The sequence below is a fragment of the Humulus lupulus genome, chromosome 1 (assembly GCF_963169125.1).
Source record: "Humulus lupulus chromosome 1, drHumLupu1.1, whole genome shotgun sequence".
NCBI classification, from domain to species: domain Eukaryota; kingdom Viridiplantae; phylum Streptophyta; class Magnoliopsida; order Rosales; family Cannabaceae; genus Humulus; species Humulus lupulus.
Genome location: NC_084793.1, coordinates 113,065,053 through 113,082,631, shown reverse-complemented (window position 1 = coordinate 113,082,631; position 17,579 = coordinate 113,065,053). Strand labels below are relative to the sequence as shown.

Genomic DNA, 17,579 nt, shown 5'->3' with positions numbered 1-17,579 from the left:
AGGTGAGGTCACGTCCCAAGCACGTCCCGAGCAAATCTCAAAGTCATGGATGTCTCCATGTGAGGCCACGCCCCAAGGTCTGTCCTCGAGGCGAGGATGTCTCCATATGAGGCCATGTTGTTAGAAGCTCTCTTCACTCGCCCATCTCCCAGGTCTAGCATTCTGATCCTCGGACCTGGAGTAGTTACCAGGTGTCAGTCACTACAGGTATGGGCAACCAGAATATCATCTGACAACTTTTGGTGAGCCTCGATTAGTGGTGTCGAGTTCCTACCATCGACAATCGACATTTCCCATAACGCCGCTTGACATGGACGAATGTGCGCCACATCCTGGCTATCAGAGACATGTTCCCCATAAAGTTGGTGTGCAACTTTCTACAATGGGCCCCATGCAATTAGCCTGGACCGTAGTCTCTATTTAGTGAAACCCTTTTTGTATTAATTCAACACTAATACCCTAGAATAGGGGAAATTTTTATTAATGATATATGATTAACATTAATGACCCCATCCTTTATAAATAGGGTTAGGGTATCTCCTTGTTAAGGGTTTGGAGTTTTAGAGAGAGAAACTTTGAAACTCAGTGCAACATATACACTGCCTGAGAACCACCAATTAAAGCTTGCTCAAACAAGCTTCAAGCTCACAAAATACCAAATACTGGTGGACTAAGGCTTTTTTATAGCCTGAACCACAATAAATCCTTGTGTTCTTTTCCATTATTTTCTTTGAACTCTCTGATTAGGTTGATAGCGAAAAAGGCAGTCAATTTGAAATCACTTATCACTTGTGGACTGCCATAAAGGGACAAGCACTGACACATTTCATCACCGAGTGCACGGGAAACCACGAGAGACCTGGGGACGCCCCAGTGGTTGGGCCCACGTGGAGGCTATACATAGATGGTTCGTCGAATGAAAATGGTGTCAAAGTAGGCTTCATTTTGGTATCCCTCGAGGGGCAAAGGGTTCAAAGCACCTTGAAATTTGGGTTTGATGCCTCAAACAATGAAAAAGAGTATGAGGCGCTTATTGCTCGGCTTTGAGTAGCACTTGAGCTTAAGCCCGAGAGCCTTGAGGCTTTCAGTGACTCGCAGTTTGTAGTTATTCAGGTGCTCGGGGAGTACCAGGCCTAGGGGACAAAAAATGACCGCTTACTTAGCGAGGACCCAAGAAATGCTATACAACTTCAAAAAATTCACCATTCGACAAGTGACATAGGAACATAACTCTAACGCTGATGCCCTGGCCAATCTTGCAACCACCAAGGATGTTGAACTGATCAATGTAGTCCCCATTGACTACATGGCTGCTTCGAGCATCTCAGCCCCTGAGGAAGTGGAAGCAGTCAAACCCCAGAACGATTGGATAGAGCCCATTGTGAAATATCTTGTCTCTAGGGAATTATCGCAGGATAAGAAAGCAGCTCAAAAGGTGCTTTACCAGGCGCCTCGATATGTTATCATGGAAAACAAATTTTACAAGCGAGGATATTCGTTGCCCTTGCTCCGATGTGTTCCATGCAAAAAGTCGGTCTGATACTCCAAGAAGTGCATGAGGGCTTTTTCAGGGACCATGTTAGGGGCCAGAGCCTCGCCAAAAGGATCTTAAGACAAGGATAATTTTGGCCCACCATGAACGAAGACGCGATGGAGTATGTCAAGAAGTGTGACAAGTGCCAACGTTTTGCCAATATACCTCGAGCTCCTCAAAATGAGCTCACCCAGATGACAAGTCCTTGGCTCTTCGATGATTAGGGCATTGACCTTATCAAGTCATTGTCCACGAGAAAAGATTAGTGAAGTATGAAATAGTGGCGGTCTACTACTTCGCTAAGTGGGTCGAGCCCAAGCCACTCACTATATTCACTTCCAAGAAGGCATTAGACTTCTTCATCAAGAACATCGTTTGCCGCTATTGGCTCCTAAGGAAGATAGTCTTCGACAACGGCTTGTAGTTTGACAGCGAGGTGTTCACAGACTTCTGTTAGCAGCATGAGGTCATGTAGATCTTTTCCTTTGTGGCCCACCCGCAGGAAAATGAGTAGGTGGAAGCAATAAAAAAGATGCCATCTTGAAGAAAAGGCTTTAACAAACGAAAGACGCTTGGCCTGAGGAGCTTCCTAGGGCATTGTCGAGATACTGCATCACTGCCAGGGCCTCCACTGGCCACTCTCCATTCTCTATGACCTATGGGTATGACGCGATGCTCCTGGTTGAGGTAGTGATCTCCACGCACTTAGGGGATACGTTGATCCGACCACAAACCACACTTTACTCTGAGAGTCCCTAGTCCTAGTGGAGGAGCTCTGTGAAGCTTCTCAGCTCTGAGTAGCGTCCTATAAATAGAGAGTGGCCAAATATTTCAACTCTAAAGTGAAGGATAGAAAGTTTGGGGGTTAGAGATTGAGTGTTATGAAGAGTCTTCTTAGCCACCCGAGACCCCCGTTGTAGCGTCCCAAAATCTGCTAATAAGGTTAAGGGCCTTGATTAGCGTGCCTAGAGGGCAATAAGTGATTTATTATATTAATGTGTGAATTTCATGAGTATGTGATTAGAGATGCATGTGGGCCCCATTTGGTTATTAGAGGCATGTTTGTAATTTTAGCCCGTTGAGGGCCTAAATGCAATATTTGTGTATATTGTGATCTTTACCACGTGCGAGTGGTGATATATTTGAGATGCACGATCCGAGACAATCCTAGGGAGTGGTTTAGCTAGGAAGTCACAATGGGACCCGAAACCTGACTTGGGGCGAGTCGGGGGCTATTCTGGGTATTATACATTTTATTGGGTTATCGGGTTATGAAAGAGCAGTTGAGAGAGCATTGGTTATATGCTAAGTTCAGAAAGTGTGAATTTTTGCTACCGTAAGTCACGTTTCTGGGCCATATTGTCAGTAAGGAGGGGATTCTGGTTGACCCAAGTAAGATTGAGGCAGTGAGAGATTGGCCTAGACTGAGCAGTGTACTAGAATTTAGGAGCTTTTCTGGGATTGGCAGGGTATTATCGGTGGTTTGTTGAGGGGTTCTCCAGGATAGCTACACCATTGACTGAATTGACTAGAAAGAAGACTAAATATGTGTGGACAGACAGGTGTGAGAATAGTTTCAAGGAACTGAAGCGGCGACTGATCACCGCTCCAGTGTTGAGTCTGCCGACAGACAATGAGAAGTTTATGGTTTATTGTGACACTTCCAGACAGGGTTTAGGGTGTGTGCTGATGCAAGCCGGAAAGGTGATAGCCTTTGCATTGATACAATTAAAGGATTATGAACAGAGATATCCCACGCATGATCTCGAGTTGGCAGCGGTGGTATTTGCACTCAAGGTTTGGAGACATTATCTATATGGTGAGAAGTGCTAGATATACACCAACCATAAGAGTATGAAGTACTTCTTTACTCAGAAGGATCTGAATATGCGCCAGAGACGGTGGCTAGAATTGGTAAAGGATTATGATTGTGATATCCTATACCATCCTGGGAAGGCTAATGTAGTGGCTGATGCATTGAGTCGGAAGGGCCCAGGACAGTTTTTCAGTTCGAAGCAGATATCTGATAAGTTAGTTGGGGAGATAACTAGAGCGGGTGTAGAGTTGGTGGTTGTTTAGTTAGCCCACATCACTCTTCATTCTTCACTCCTTGAGAGTATCAAGGATGTGTAGGGGAAGGATCCCCAGTTGAGAGGGCACAGAGAAGTGTCTTAGTTAGAGCAGCTAAGGACTTTTCTATCTCAGAAATCAGATTAATGAAGTACAAATTTCAGATTTGTGTTCCGATGGATTCTGATATCCGATGAGAGATCTTGGATGAATCTCATACCACTCCCTATTCTTTACATCTATGTACGATGAAGATGTACCAAGATTTGAGAGCCTTGTGTTGGTGGTCTGGAATGAAGAGGGACGAGGTGGATTATGTGGCCAAGTGTTTAACTTGTCAGCAGGTAAAGGCTAAACACCAGAGGCCAGCGGGGTTATTGCAGCCTCTAGGGATTCCAGAGTGGAAGTGGGAGGATATGACCATGGACTCGTGGTTGGTTTGCCGAAGACCGTGGGACAATATGATTCAGTGTGGGTGATTGTGGATCGGTATACCATGTCCGCCCACTTTTTACCTGTCAGGACTACTTATACTGTGGAGCAGTATGCTAAGCTGTATGTGAAGGAAATTGTTTGACTTCATGGGGCTCCGAGGTCGATAGTATCGGACAAGGACCCCACCTTCACCTCCAAGTTTTGGGAGAGTCTGCAGAAGGCTATGGGCACGCAGTTGCAGTTTAGTACTGATTATCATCCTCAGATGGATGGACAGTCTGAGAGGATGATTCAGATATTGGAGGATATGTTATGAGCCTGTGTATTGGATTTTGGGGGATCTTGGAGTAGGTATCTCCCATTGATTAAGTTTTCATACAACAACAATTACCAAGCAACTATCAGGGTGGCTCCGTACGAGATGCTTTATGGGAGGAAGTGCATATCACCTATCCATCGTGATGAGACTGGTGAGAGGAGGTGCTTAGGTCCTGAGATGGTTCAGAGGACCAATGAGGTGATTGAAAAGATTAGAGCTCGAATGATCACCTCCCAGAGTCACCAGAAGAGTTACTCGGACTTGAAACGCATGAGTGTAGAGTTTCAAGTCAGTAACCATGTGTTCTTCAGGGTTTCACCTTTGAGAGGAGTGAAACGGTTTGGTGTTCGGGGCAAGCTGAGCCCTAGGTTTTTTGGTCCCTTTGAGATTCCAAAACGGGTTGGAGAGGTAGCATATAGATTGGCGATGCCTCCAGCTCTATCAGGGGTCCATGATGTCTTTCACGTATCCATGCTCCAGAAGTATGTATAAGATTCGACTCATGTATTGAGTTATGAGAACTTGGAGTTGGAACAGGATTTGACATATGAGGAGAAGCCGGTTCAGGTTCTTGACCGGAAGGATAAAGTCTTGTGGAGCAAGACCATCGCCTTGGTGAAAGTGTTGTGGAGGAACAACAAGGTTGAGGAGGCGATGTGGGAACTTGAGTCAGATATGCGGGAGCGGTATCCCGAGCTATTCACGTAATTTCGAGGATAGTTGTAGCGTCCCAAAATTTGCTAATAAGGCTTAAGACCTTGATTAGTGTGCCTTGAGGGCAATAAGTGATTTATTATATTAATGTGTGAATTTCATGAGTATGTGATTAGAGATGCATGTTTAGGTGAATTAAATATGCATGTGGGCCCCATTTGGTTATTAGGGGCATGTTTGTAATTTTAGCCCGTTGAGGGCCTAAATGCAATATTTGTGTATATGGTGATCTTTACCACGTGCGAATGGTGATATATTTGAGATGCACGATCCAAGACAGTCCTAGGGAGCGGTTTAGCTAGGAAGTCACAACGAGACCCAAAACCCGACTTGGGGCGAATCGGGGGGTATTCTGGGTATTATAAATTTTATTGGGTTATCGGGTTATGAAAATAAATATTTGGAGATATATTTGAAGTTAGAACGTTTAGGAGGGAATATCAGGGAAATTTACCATTTTGGCCTCAAGGACGTTTTTGGTACCCCGAGCCTTGGAGGTAATTTAAGTGATTCAGAAAAACTTGGCAACTGACCCTATCTCCCTTTCCTCTCTCTCCTTTGGTTCTCTCCTTCCTCGCCCTTGTGTTTGAAGACTTTGATGTGTTAGAGAATTTTGGGCTTACTTATTAAAGAAATTGAAGCTGGTTGTGATTAAGGATTAGCTCAAGGGCGAAGCTATCAGTTTAGGTAAGGATCCTAACACTTAACGATCTGAGTTTTGCTAGAGTTACAAGTTTATGCATGTGAGTTAAGTGGTGAATTACTCTTGATTGTCTAGATGAGTTTTGGGATTAGTTCTTGGTTAGGTTTTGCTGCTGGGATCATTTTAGAATTGCTATGTTGATTGAATTGAATTGATAGTTTAGTTTTGGGGTAAATTGGCTTGCTTTTAGATATAAAAATGGGGGATTTTTCTGGGTTTGAAGGGTCGGGCCGCAACATTGTTCTTGGTGAGCTGTGACCCTGTAGAACGTTTGGAAGGCCAGGTGGAGGGGCAGGCTGTGGCGCCCTATAGGTTGGCTCGCGGCGCGCATAGGCTAAATTTGGGGGTTGGGTTTCTGGTTGACGCAGGTCACGGCGCTTAGTGGGTTTTTGGACCCCAAGAAGGTTTCAATACCCAGATTGATAGAATTCAAGGTCCTGGAGACTAGAATTATAACCCAAAGTTATTTAATGGATTAGAACTTGATGGATGGATGTTGTTGATATGTTGTGACTAGGTTGTTAGCAAGGCTCGGACTAGGGGACTGTGCTCGGGATATCGGTGCTCGAAAAGCTCGGGACTCAGGTAAGAAAATAGATGTACCCATAGAGTAGGGCGTGGCCCTATAACTTGTGTTGCAGGGCACGACCCTATGTGTTTGTGATGCAGGGCGTAGCTCTATTGTGTATGCTTGTATTTTTTTAAGTGTTTGTTAAGTTTATGCTATATGTTACATATCTGTAAATGTATGGCAAGGGGTCGAAAGCAGCGTTAAGCACACGGAGTGCAAGTCGCTGGGGTGAGACCCTTCTCAGATGCCTGATACAACCTCACGGTGTATACCCCGAACCCAGGGCCTAGTAAAGCGCCTGGGACGGCATGGTTGTTATGTGTTTAGCTTGTTGGCGGCTTTGTTATATGCTGATTGATAGTTGTGCATATGTTGATTGCTTATGTGGAGTTTTCTTGCTGGGCTTCGACTCACGGGTGCTCTATGGTGTAGGTAAGGGCAAGGGAAAGGTCGATCAACCATGAGTACGGAGAGCGTGAAGTAGCGTGTACATGTTCGGCCTGCCTAGCTGCCATGTCCAGGGGTATTTTTGGGAGATGATTAGTATTAGTACGAATTTTTTTGTTTAGTCGACTTTAAACTTATTTTGAGTTGTAAATATTTCTAAACAGTATTTTAGAATCCCAAATGTATAATGCTTTATAATTTTCATTGAATGACTGCATTTTCAAATTACATGATTTTTATTACAGTTTAGATACACTTTTAACCTAAAACCTCAATCAGCGAGTTAATTGCATGTTTTAAACTCACTTAGTAACGACTCTAAGGAAGTAGGGCGTTACACCAATGCGGGAGTGCTGAGACCTAATTGGAGGGGCCCGTACCAAGTTCAAAGTGTTGTATGTCTGGGGACATACAAGTTAGCTCAACTGAATGGGGAAATGATACCCCATGCCTAGAATGTCGAGCATCTTCGCCAGTATTACCGGTGATTTGAGCAGTAAATTTATTGATTTTTGTAATCTTTTTGTAGCCTCCGAGCACAGTTAATGGAAAACGTGTAGGCAAAACTCAGTATAAATTTTTTGAGATTATGATTTTATTTGGTAGTTTCCTTTATTATATAAGTACTACTCGTGGAGCACCTGCTCACTGGTCTAAACAAGGAACGTAGTCTAGTCTTTGATCACTTGGGGGGCATGGAGTTAGGACAGCCTCGCAGAGTACCAGGCCTTGCGGAGGATGACCTAGGAAACTAAGCATGTCAAAAGCAGAGTAAGTCTAGTGCCAATACCCCAAGAGTAGAAAAACGTAGGAAACTAAGTCTTGAGTCTACGACCTAAGAAACTAAGCTTGTTCAGAGCGGGATAGGCTTAGCATCTAGAGACTAAAGACTAAGAATCCTAGTAGCACGAGAACAAACTTAGATCACCTCCCGTGGACATTGCGCCTGAGGAGAACTGACCAAAACCCGTGATCTCGAGATGCGAATGGGAGACCAAGTCCTCTGTACTTGGCCTTGAGGCATGGACTTGGGTTACCTTCCGTGGACACTGGGCCCTTAGAGCACTGACCATGTCCCCGATAAGCCGCAAGAAAAAATAGCATCGAGAGGTCGATGACCTGGGAAGCTAGGCTAGTCGACGAGTATAACGACCCTAATGTCATAAGACCTCATAGCTAAATGGCCTAGGGAAAACCCAGTGTTGAAGAGATCCAAGTAATGCGAGATTGGATTTAGCATATTAACCCAACGACAGCGCGCACCCAAGGAGTAATAACCAATCCCAATCCTCAAGATGTGAACGGAAGTCTGAGTCGTCTGTACTCGGGCACGAGCTTAAGTCGCCTAAGACTTAAGCAGAATAAACCCAATTAGAGCGAGTACAAACTGTGGTTGCCTCCCAAGGACACCGTGCCTAGGAGTAATGACCTAGTCCTATAATCTCGAGATGTGAATGAAAGCCTGAGTAATTGGAACTCGGAGCTAAACCTCGAGTGTTAAAAGTTAACCTAGTCTAAGGTGGGGGGGGGGGGGGGGGCAACTTAATTATTTGAACATGGGATGATGAGTTCACAACTTCCACATGATTAGGACCCTAGTAGTGCACTCGAGGGGCAAATCAAAAGGCATGAGTCGACCCACCGGTGACCACATACCCGAGGGGTAGGTAGCTTAGTGCGAATGACCTTCTAGGCGCCCGAGCCATTGGGACTCGAGGACACAGGATGACATTAATGTTACTTTCAAGGACATCGAGCCTAGAAGACAACACTAAATGTCCTAAGCGTCGAGCACTAAGGAAAAACCATGCAGTTCAAGCAAAACTCCTCAAAGCATGAGTCGTTGAAACTCGAAGGCGTAAGATAGTCAAGTGCCCTCACTTGACCCCGCATCAAACTTACTCTTAGGACCACGAGCCGAAGAAGAAACACTAAATTCCCATGTGTCTAGACACTAGCAGGAAAGATCCTCAAGCTCTAAGTACTGCAAGCTGGCCCCATCCTAAGTTGTTGGAACTCAGGGACGTAGGTCCGCGTCAAGTGTATCATCTCACCTCGCGTTAAAGTTACTCTCGAGGACCGCGAGCCTACAGAGCAACACTAAATTCCTAAAAAAATTCTATGTACTATGAGAAGTCGATAAAGACTCGAGTCTTCAAGACTCGAGCACAAGACCTAAGTCAATGACTTGGGACTCTTGTGAGTTACGTTACGTTGAGTGGAATTAGCAAATTCCAAGTTGCCTATTTACTATGTGTTAATTCGATAATAATAGTGCAATCATGGAAATAAAGTAGTGCAAGATACAAAAGTTTAATCGTAAAAATATTTACAACAGAGCTCGGGGGTTCGAGCATTAATTGTCTATACCCCAACAAACTATGGCACGTGGGCCTAAATAGGAGTCACTCCACGGGGCCCTCCGGGACCTACTCCACCAGGTCATGATGGGGTCCACTTTAGGAGCCTTCCCGGCCTCCCGAGCCATAGTCTGAGCCGCCTCCATAGTTTGAGCTGCTCGTAGACGTTCTGTGATGGACCCAAAACGGGTATGTTTTAAATATTTATACTCGCAAGCGCACGAATCGTATTTATAGAATAGTGTTCGTGTAAGCACGAGGTCGAACCCAAAGGAGTTGACTTAAATCAAAAGAGAAAACTATTTTTATCAAAGTGAAATAAATTTCTAACCTAGTTCCAAAAATTGATGTGTTTTGTTTTAAAATAAAGAAAGAAAATACTAAAATAAAATAAAATAAATAAACTAAAAAGATTTGTTTTTAATAGTTATTTATAAAATTATTAAGATTTTAGAATCCACAAAATATAAATAATAATATTTATTAATATGTTGACTTCCCAATTTTTAGTGATAATTGAAATCAATCTAATTACCTTTTTTAAAACATTATACTTCCTTTAAGCTTTCTTTAATTAAAAAATATAGATTTTCCTTCACTTCAATAGTATAACTTCAAAGCATTAGTTGTGAATCAATTTAATGAAACTACAAAAAAAATCAAATAATGTTATTTCTAAAGCAAAATATAGTATTTTTGTTCTAAGCATTGGATGTGAACAATTTAATGACACATCTTAATCAAAGAATACTATGTTTTTGCACAATTAAGAACCAAGTAAAATATGTTCTAACAATCTAAAATACATGATATTATAGATGAAAGAAATATTTAGAAGAAGAAAAATCATAAACTTTATTGCTCATTTTGGGAGGTCAACATAAAATAAACACTATATAGTTATATCTTGGTTCATCCTCCACCTTAATAATTTTAAGTGGATTAGAAACCCATAACTATTAAAAACAAAATAAAAATTACAACATAAATAGGAAAATTTGGAGGAGGAACCTCCAAATTATTCCTCTAAAAATACATAAAAACTAATCTAAGAAAAGAAAAAGATGGAGAGAATAGAGAGATGGAAGAAGTGGTGTAAGAGAAGGTGTGCTTGAAATGGTGAAATGAGACTCCTATTTATAGATAAATTCTTTGGTAAAGGATAACACTCCTATTGGTCTAAAAAAAAAGCACATGGATTCATGCTCAAAATTGTCATCTTTTCCTATAGTTACAAATCCAATGGTGGAGAAAGAAGCACATGGATTGATGACATGGCATTGTCAAGAATTGGATTGGGCCTTTCATTTTGGGCTTGCTTTATTCATTTCTTTATACCAACATTTTATCAACATTTCATTTGCCCCAACAAATACACCTACATAAAGAAATTAAACACACATAAATTAGTAACAACATAATTAAACAAAATAAATACAAAAAATAAATAAAAATACATAAAATCAAAATAAAACTAATAAATTCAAAATTACTTAAAAAATTGATAAATTAATTTAAAACTCAAGAACTAAGCAACAATTGGCTTATAAAATGTGGTAAAATAACTCTATTTTGTAGAGTTATCACACCCCCAAACTTAATGTTTTGCTAGTCCTCAAGCAAAAGAAAAATTAAAAACACACTTTTTTTTTTTTAATTGGAGACATCAAATGTTTTCCTCAAAAATTGCATAATGAAAGTAGCTCAATGAAAATTATGAAGAGACATTAAGCTCATGTAATTAATCCAATAGTCAATCTTGCTTTCAACAACTAATTTTCAATATGGAAACACAAAACTATTTACCAAGTAATCATGTGGAATTTTGAAAAAATTTATGCAAAGATAAAATAATTAAATCTCAAGGAATGATGAATTAATTTTTTTTTTTCGTACCAAAGTCCCATAGGTTCGTTTTTCTTATCTCTCTCCACTAATGTAAAACAACACAAAATCAAGGATCAATAGGACTTTATAGGCTTGTAATGTGCGGGTAAAGAAGAAGGTGAGAAAAATGATATTGAATTTAAGCTTAGATCACTTTTTCCTAACACATGAGTATTTCGGAACTTTTTACTAGACATCACAATATTTCAAGTATACGCCATAACATTTCCATAGTAATTCTTTCCACCCATTTGGAATCTTCAATTTTTTTTTTTTTTTTTTTTAGCTTGCCACAATATTTTTTTTTTTTTTGTTTTTTTTTGTTTTTTTAAGATGTGGCTTTCTGAATTTCTTTCCTATTTTCACTTTGGTAACAAATCAAGATGCATAGCTCTATGATATTTTCTCATGTGTAAAGAATGAAATTCATGAAGAAGTTTTAGATTTCACATATGGGTAAAACAATATAACAAGGCTCGTGTTTGGCTCAAATGGGGTAAACTAGGGAATAATGTGTGTAACGGTGATTAAGTCAAAAGGCTCAAACGTTCCAAAGATAGCCTAAATCATTTCCCTAATGATGTGCTTTTCTAGGATTTCGCCTCAAGAGATAATTAATCGAATTCTAGGACTTGTGAGATTTACAAAATTTTATGCTTATATAAATTAATCTAAATTACACAAAAATTCTTAGAAAGATAGAAAGTGTTCGTTTATGAAAAATCTATATTTAAGCAAGACTAACCCAAAGATTAAAAATAGAGCTTAAGAAATATTCACATTTTTCTAAGAACTAAATTCAAATTCAATTTATCATCTAAAAATGAAAAATCACCAAATTTTTTTTTTTTTGAACATTTTATAAAAAAAATAAAAAAAACACACAACACTACCCCCAAACTTAAACAAAACATTGTCCTCAATGAGCAATAAATTTGAAAAAGTTAAGAAAACTCCCTTGAATGTATGCTTCCATGATTTGGCTCCTTCGTTTTTGGGCTAGAAGTTTCCTTCAAACTTATTTGAACTTGAAAAACATGAAACAAACACACAACAAACGTGAAATACAAAAGGAAATACAAAATGGAACTTGAAACTTATGGGTTGCCTCCCACAAAGCGCTTTAGTTTATAGTCTTTAGCCCGACTATTTTTTTTTTTTTTATCCTACACCCAATCGATGGTGTAGAATTTCATTATTAGGGTGAACTATAATGTTGATGCAAATGCCATAAATGAGAATTGAAAGCATCACACCTACAAAGTAATTAGAGACATGCAATTTTGGTGGCATTTCAATGAAGTAAGAAAATTGCACATCTTTTTTATCCTCCTTTTCAAATTGAGTATGTATGAAAATTTGCTCAATTATTGGCTCTTGAGGTACAATTGTATTTTTTTCATTTTCCTCGTGAGCCCCATCAATCAATTCATCAAACTCATTTGTTTCAATTAGCAATTGGATGCTTATTACAGGTTCTTTGAAAACTTCGTTCATTTTTTCACTCTCGGTTTGCACTAATGGATCGGGAATGGGTTGACTAGGAAGAACTTGTATTTCCTTCTCTATCAAAACAGTTGCAAGATGACCTATTTGTTTCTCGATGTTGGAAATGGATCGAGACTGATTTTGTAAAATTTGTTGGGTTGACTGCATGAACTGTTGTAGGGTATCCTCTAGAGATGGATTGATTTCTTGTTGAGGAGGATATGACAGATCGGGTTGGGAATAACCTAGATTAGGCATGTTGAATTGATGCACATGGTTCATTGGAGACAAGTTTTGACTCCATGTAAAATTTGGATTATAGGTGGGATCAAATGAGATTTCTGAGGAATTCCCATAAGCATGCACATCATTGGTTTCATTATAATCAAAGTGCGATGATGCATAATAGTTGTACTCAGGCTTCCAACTAAAATCAATGGGATTTTCCAAGGGATGACTACAATTCTCATGGTGATGAGAGTGAAATGCACTATTTATCTCCCTATGGTCATCTTGAGTTTGCCTAGCTTGTAAGACATCTAGTGTTCTAGACAAATTTTCTATTTGAGCGTTGATGTCTTCTCTTTCCCTAGGATGATATGCATTGTTAAAATTCCTAGTACTATTCCAAGGGCATCCATTTTGGCTCATGTAACCTATGCTACCAATAGGAAACATGGCAATAACTCAATGACAATTTTTTTGTGAAAATCTCAAGAAACCTTTTCTAATATGGAAGGTCAATTGAAATTGCAACCATAGAGCATAATTAGAATTTCAAGAGATTTAATTTTTTTTTTTTTTGCAAATTAAAATTACAAGAAATAAACACAATTAAATAACAAAACAAAATTAGCAAACATAAATGAAAAATAAAATTAAATGACAAAGACAAGAAACATTTTCTGATGTGGAAGATCAGTCGAAACCGCAACCATAGAGCATACTTAGATTTTTTTTTTTTTTTTGACAATAAAAAATAAAATAACTAGTAGAAGAATTTTACTCACCTTGACACAAATTGTTTCTCTTCTTTGCAACTCCCCGGCAACGGCGCCAAAAACTTGATGGACCCAAAACGGGTATGTTTTAAATATTTATACTCGCAAGCGCACGAATCGTATTTATAGAATAGTGTTCGTGTAAGCACGAGGTCGAACCCAAAGGAGTTGACTTAAATCAAAAGAGAAAACTATTTTTATCAAAGTGAAATAAATTTCTAACCTAGTTCCAAAAATTGATGTGTTTTGTTTTAAAATAAAGAAAGAAAATACTAAAAAAAAATAAAATAAATAAACTAAAAAGATTTGTTTTTAATAGTTATTTATAAAATTATTAAGATTTTAGAATCCACAAAATATAAATAATAATATTTATTAATATGTTGACTTCCCAATTTTTAGTGATAATTGAAATCAATCTAATTACCTTTTTTAAAACATTATACTTCCTTTAAGCTTTCTTTAATTAAAAAATATAGATTTTCCTTCACTTCAATAGTATAACTTCAAAGCATTAGTTGTGAATCAATTTAATGAAACTACAAAAAAAATCAAATAATGTTATTTCTAAAGCAAAATATAGTATTTTTGTTCTAAGCATTGGATGTGAACAATTTAATGACACATCTTAATCAAAGAATACTATGTTTTTGCACAATTAAGAACCAAGTAAAATATGTTCTAACAATCTAAAATACATGATATTATAGATGAAAGAAATATTTAGAAGAAGAAAAATCATAAACTTTATTGCTCATTTTGGGAGGTCAACATAAAATAAACACTATATAGTTATATCTTGGTTCATCCTCCACCTTAATAATTTTAAGTGGATTAGAAACCCATAACTATTAAAAACAAAATAAAAATTACAACATAAATAGGAAAATTTGGAGGAGGAACCTCCAAATTATTCCTCTAAAAATACATAAAAACTAATCTAAGAAAAGAAAAAGATGGAGAGAATAGAGAGATGGAAGAAGTGGTGTAAGAGAAGGTGTGCTTGAAATGGTGAAATGAGACTCCTATTTATAGATAAATTCTTTGGTAAAGGATAACACTCCTATTGGTCTAAAAAAAAAGCACATGGATTCATGCTCAAAATTGTCATCTTTTCCTATAGTTACAAATCCAATGGTGGAGAAAGAAGCACATGGATTGATGACATGGCATTGTCAAGAATTGGATTGGGCCTTTCATTTTGGGCTTGCTTTATTCATTTCTTTATACCAACATTTTATCAACATTTCATTTGCCCCAACAAATACACCTACATAAAGAAATTAAACACACATAAATTAGTAACAACATAATTAAACAAAATAAATACAAAAAATAAATAAAAATACATAAAATCAAAATAAAACTAATAAATTCAAAATTACTTAAAAAATTGATAAATTAATTTAAAACTCAAGAACTAAGCAACAATTGGCTTATAAAATGTGGTAAAATAACTCTATTTTGTAGAGTTATCATTCTGCAAAAAGGATTTTGTACTTCTCGAATTCTCCCATGAAGTCCAAGGTCATCTTCCAATTATGAAACCAAACCACGTAAAAGGCGTGCTCAGCAATTGTCTCAAATTTTTGCTTGAGTGTGTCCACCTGATGCTGAGAGGACCTGTTCATCTCTATGGCTTGAATGGCCTTCCTCTCACCGAGCTTTGATGTGTCATTGGCTTCCTTAAGCTGCTCCTGAAGCTAGGAAATCTCTCAGAATCCTCGGGCAACCTCCATCGTTGCCTTCTTAGTATCCACCTTGGCCTTTCTCAGCTCTTCGGCGGTCTTGAGGGCGGCCTCCTCAAGATCCCGAGAGTGTTTTTTCTTGGCTTCCAAGACTGCCTGAAGGTGAGTGAGCTCTTCGGAAAACACTCAATTCTTTTCATTGAGAACTGATTTCTTGTTGTGGGCCCACTGGAGTTCATATGACTTCTCCATCATGATATCGCCTAAGCATTGACAAGCCAAGGCAGACTACATAAAAATTAGTTCAATTAGTGTGGCGGGTAAGTAAAGTAAGATTCCAAGAAGTGGTGGACCTATGATCTTCTGGGTGCTGGACCTATTAATCATCTGGGTACTGGACCTGTTTGATCTCAGTTTGAACGAGTGCGAGTATTTCTCAGTGAAGTGTACTTGGGAGTTTAGGCCGACCACCTAGGTGGTTCTTGAGCATGTCAGGCTGACCACCCCTAGGGTAGTGGTTAGGCTGACCACCCCTAGGGGCTCTTGGGCATATTGGGGCCGACCACCCTTAAGGATTAAGATTAGGCCGACCACCCCTAGGGGTAGGGGTCAAGCCGACCACCCCTAGGGGCTAAGGCTAGGCTGACCACCCCTAGGGGGTTTAGGCCTGGTTGACTTCCCTATAGGTCTTGTACCTATCTTTATTGCTCGTCAGTCTTTTCTCAATACTTTGTCGTTTTTTCCTGAATTGTGATGCCATGTGCCGCCTTCTCATTCGCCATGTCATCCTCGTATTTTTTCGGGATAACATATATGAGTCGATCGTTATGAGCAATTTATAGGAAAAGTCACAATGAGAATTTATTCTTGGCACGGGGTGAGCCAATGGGTATTTTATTGATTTTACATATTTTGGAGATTAATGGAATATGATATATTGTTTGGGAAAAATATTGGAGTTTAGAAGATTAGGGGATTATTTTGGAATTATAGGTGTAAATGGAGGTTTATGGTATTTAAGCTAAATGACGCTTTTGCCCTTGGTGTGCTTTGATGGGGTATTAGGAAAGGAGGGTAAAATGGTCATTTGAACTGCTAGGTAGAGGATTTGGCTAAGTGTAGCAGCCACTTCTCCTTCACATTTTCTCTTAGGCATCCTCTCACTTGTTCTTCTTTTCCCAACTTGTTCAATGAAAGACACTTGAATTGGAAGTGGATTCTTAGAGTTTTGAGGAAATTCTTTGAGGAAATTAGTAGCACGCAAAGGGATTAGGAGTTGTTAGGAGTCCCATCCACATAAGGAATTTGAAATCATAGCAAGGTAAGCTCTAGGGGCGAGACCCTTCCAATTTGGGGTTTCGAGAGTAGGGGCGCGACCGCGCTAGGCAGGGCACGACCGTGCTAATGCCCCAGAAATGCCATATTTTATATGGGCACGACCGCGCTAGGTGCCCAAAATGTGTGTTTTTCTAAATTTTGGGATTTAGGCTCGGAGCCTTGGGAATCTATTTTGGGGGCCCACTTAGAGACTCGTGGGACTTTTCTAGTACCCCGTTAATTGAAAATGGTGGTTCCAAGAGTTGGGGTTTAAATTGAATCTAAGAATCTAGATTTGGTTTCTTATAAGTGCTTACTTGCGTTGTGACTAGGGTTTCCGCGAGACTTGGAACATGGATCATTTCATCTTTCACACTGAATCTGAGGTAAGAAATTGCACCTACACTGAGATTAGGGTGTTGGCCCCAGTTATTGAATGTGGTTATAACCACGTTTTGAATGCATGTTTAAATATCAATGTTTTTGGACTGTGTTTAATTATGTTATACTTGAAATGCATATTCGTTTATATTTGTCTGGAAAGCTCAACATATAAGACATAGTCGGCAATAGCATGTGAAATGCAGGCCGTTATGGCTTGGCCACTCTAGGAGTGCAGTATGCGCTCGTTCGGCATAGAGGTCGCATAAATGAATTATATGTTTGCCTAAGTTTGATTATGGTTGTAAAGCATGTTGTTTATGATTCTTATTGTGTTTATTATATATTTTTGTTTAAATTGAATTTTCTTGTTGGGTCTTGGCTCACGAGTGCTATGTGGTGCAGGTAAGGGCAAGGAAAAGCTGGACCAGCCATGAGTTGGAGAGCTCTAGGGGCGGTGTGTACATATGTAGCCTGCTCAACTGCCACGACCAGGATTACTTTTGAGGGACTAGGGTGATACCCTATTTTTCCATTTAAGTCGGCCACTTTTGTATTTCTTTTGTACCTGTAATTAACTTATAAACTCTTTTTGGGATCTCGTGTATAAACTCAAAATTTTAATGAAATGTATCACTTCTTTGACCAATTTTTACCTAAACCA

At 39.2% G+C, this 17,579-nt stretch overlaps 1 long non-coding RNA gene across 1 annotated transcript; it reads right to left on the bottom strand.

Moving 5' to 3' along the window:
* Positions 1-10,163: 10,163 nt before the first annotated feature.
* On the bottom strand, positions 10,164-15,060 carry LOC133796950 (uncharacterized). The gene is made up of 2 exons (XR_009875549.1): positions 13,539-15,060; positions 10,164-10,531 (listed from the first exon to the last, which is right to left on the bottom strand). It is a non-coding gene; the product is annotated as an uncharacterized LOC133796950 (long non-coding RNA).
* Positions 15,061-17,579: the final 2,519 nt, after the last annotated feature.